Source organism: Rutidosis leptorrhynchoides, chromosome 1, assembly GCF_046630445.1.
Source record: "Rutidosis leptorrhynchoides isolate AG116_Rl617_1_P2 chromosome 1, CSIRO_AGI_Rlap_v1, whole genome shotgun sequence".
Classification (NCBI taxonomy): domain Eukaryota; kingdom Viridiplantae; phylum Streptophyta; class Magnoliopsida; order Asterales; family Asteraceae; genus Rutidosis; species Rutidosis leptorrhynchoides.
The window spans coordinates 705,795,632-705,799,325 of NC_092333.1; positions in this window are offsets into that span (position 1 = coordinate 705,795,632).

Consider the following 3,694-nt stretch of genomic DNA (forward strand, 5'->3'; position numbering starts at 1 on the left):
AAAAGCACTAACATAATAATAATATTATTATTATTATAATATAATAAAAATAACTAAACGTGTAAATATGAAAAGAGAGCAGCCACAAATTTTAATTCTTGTGTCGACCAGTTTACTCACAGTGTAATTCGTTCTCAGTTGTTAAACAGTGGCAGATAAAAGTATTCAGAAAAAAATCCCATATTTTTAAATTAACTATATTTATTTATTTTGGTCATTATGGTATAAAATTCGAGCATTAACTATTAAATAAAAATTACATCAACTGTCCCTCTCATTTATGGGTAAAATATAAAAAGTGTTAAAATTAAATAATTAGATCCTAAATATACTTTTAATAAGCCTATAACTTATATAACTCATTTTCGGATCACCTTTTATTTTAAAATTACATAAGTTCGAATTTAACTTGCTTAATATCAATCGGAACAACAAACGATTATTACAATCATTAAATATTTATTTTTAATATACTTTATTTATATATAGAGATATATTTTAAATAATAATTATTATAATATCCTATTTTTATTTTATTAATTTTTAATAACAACAACATATAATACTTCAAGTTATATTTTGAATTATTATTTATATATACATACACACATATCTATTTATAATTAATTGTTCGTGAATCGTCGAGTGCAGTCGAAGGTCAATTGAATATATGAACATCGTTCCAATGTTTTCTAGACTCAACATTACATACTTTGCTTATCGTATTGAAATCATATAAAGATTAAGTTTAAATTTGGTCGGAAATTCCCGGGTCATCACAGTACCTACCCGTTAAAGAAATTTCGTCCCGAAATTTGAGTGAGGTCGTCATGGCTAACAATAAATATGTTTTCCTGACGAATATGAGATGATAAATAGAGTTTTATCATTATTGAATAATACAGATAAAATAATTCGATTATTTGAAGAGCACGAATGAAGCTATCACAAAAGAGTGAAATGAATAAATGAAGTTTCGCTTTAACTTTTGACATTTTCTTGGTTGAATTCCGGAATTCAAGGGATATAAAGAAAATCTTCGAAATCTAAAAGATTTGATTCTTCGACGAATAAGGAAATTAAGATCTCTATAAATAAATACGGTGATCTGCCTCGATTACTCTGTCTGATATTTCCATTATAAATTAAACTTTTTCTGTTTCATTAATTTTCACCATTTCTATACTTTCTTTCTTAATTCATACATCCAAAAGATTGTGAAAATGCTTAATCCAGTTCTAATCCTTGATATTTTCCTAATTATTATTTCTGTCACTCTTCTTTTCAATCTTCCACCAGAAAAATTCCGTTTACTTTTAATATAACCTTGGGTGATACTATTCTTAATTATACCGTGTCTTTATATTGCTATTCGTATTAATATCCACAGTTTGTAAACTCCGTGTTGCCATTGGTCTTTATATTTTCTCTTATATTTTGGAGTTCTTTGCCTTTTTATTCTCCTCTTAACCTCTATTAAAACGAGTAATGGTCCAGAATTTGTAAGTATAGTGTTTTGAATGAACTTAATGTTCTAATTAAGAAAGAACGTAATAGCACGATTTGATTTGTCAAATTACCAGAATCACTGAGAATAGAACTATCAAGAATATATTTTCTTGATATGTTCAGAAGTTAAATAGAATGAAAGAGTTATGTAACATGGCACATGATGATGGTAGGATCTGTGAATCATCATGTCTCAATAGAACTTTCAGCATAATTTACTGTAATATAATCACGTCGGCCAAGTGTCATTATATTATACTAACTCATGCTCAAATTCTTAACACTTCTCCAGAATTCATTCATAATCTATACTTAAGTTCTATAGAAGTTTCCAACATAATGTAATACAGATAGAATGAAGGGGTGGATAATTTCGGACAAGAATATTTATGAAAATATTCTCAGAAATATCGAAGATATTTATGATAATATTTTGGAATTTCTAAGTTCGTAGGTTGATGAAGAAAGATTTTTCCGCAAGATTCTAACATGACTTTGGAGCAAGCTATTCGTTGAAGGTTTTATCGGATCCGAAATTACCTGGATTCTTTATATATATGGTATGGTCCTTGTATCTGTCCTTGGTCTCCTTCGCGGTTAGTTCAATCCATTTTCCAGTTCCAACTTTTCTGAGCTTTTCCAGCATACTATTATTTATCATCAAACTTCTGATGATTAAGGTCGTTTACAGTTGTCTACAGTTTCTGCTGCTTCATTCAGCTTTTTCAACATTCCGAGTAGTAATTCGCAGACTAGGTGCTTTTCAAAATTTCAAAATGGAAAATCTTAATTCCAAGAGGTAAATGCTATATGTATACGTTTAAATGTTAATGTAGACACATTGCGAGATTTAAAATACTGATTGCTATTTTCCGGTAAGTGGTATGGTAATTCTCGTTATCAGATGCATATGAGTAGATGACAGAGTTTCAATGAATATAATAACTTTTCAGAAAGTCAAAATCAACAAAGTTGTTGGTAAGTTTACTGTTAACGTGGTGGGATATAAAGGGTTCCCCGGTAACGACGACGAAAGGCGAACTTATATAACAAGGTTATAATAGAGTTTATTCGAATGAAAAGTCGAATTTGATTTGCTGAAGTTGTGACAAAATTGACTACATTGGAAAGGTATTGTAATGTGATTTTTGGAAATAACAACGCCAAACGAGCTAGCACAAATACGTTTTAAACGCTCACTCTCTGAGTGTTTTCAGGTGCATAACTATATGCATCAATCTTTTCTTCCGTAGCTGAAGTGCGGTTGATTCATTCTCTGGATTGAGGTGTTTTCAAGAATCTTGAAAGGTTTGAACGCAGATTTTAATCGTCAAGATACAAATGAGGTTTAAGATGAAATCAAGTGGAAAACTTGAAGAATTGTTTAGTTTCATATGTTATAATCAATATTTTAATTCATTTTAATTGTCCAATGTTATTAGTTCACAGTCGATAGTCCACAGTTAACAGTCCAATAATTCATATATAGTTTAAAATATAATATTCAAATTAATTAATACGTATCGTGACTCGTACACATGTCTCAGACTCGATCACAACTCAAAGTATATATATTATTGTAGAATCAACCTCAACCCCGTATAGCGAACTCGATCATTACAGCATATAGAGTGTCTATGGTTATTCCAAATAATATATATAGATGCGTCGATATGATATGTTAAAACCTTGTATACGTGTCTCGATATTTAAAGTGCGTAATATAAATAACAGAAATTTAAATGACGATAAATAAAATTGCGAGAATTAAAATTACGATAAATAAATTGCGATAATTAAATTGCGATAATTAAATTGCAACACGGTATTAACAGTTAGCTGGAAACAGTTAGCTAGGATTCTGTTAGCGTGAATTCTTAACAAAATTTCTCATAGTTAATTTGTTTGTTTCTAACAAATTTTATTTTGTCCAATGTTTTCTTCATTATGCCACTTGTTGGATTCTGATAAGTCAAAATCCAAATACGAAATTGAATAAAAAATGGTTATTCTGTGGTGAACGGATTCGTATCTTTGTAGATGTAAGTAGGATAGTAAATGAATGTTGAATCAGATTTGAAGAATGTACAGTGTAACTTATTAATGTGAAATCTAAATATTCCTCGGGTATTACCTACCCGTTAAAATATTTTCACCATTAACAGTTTGTACAAAAGAATTTTTA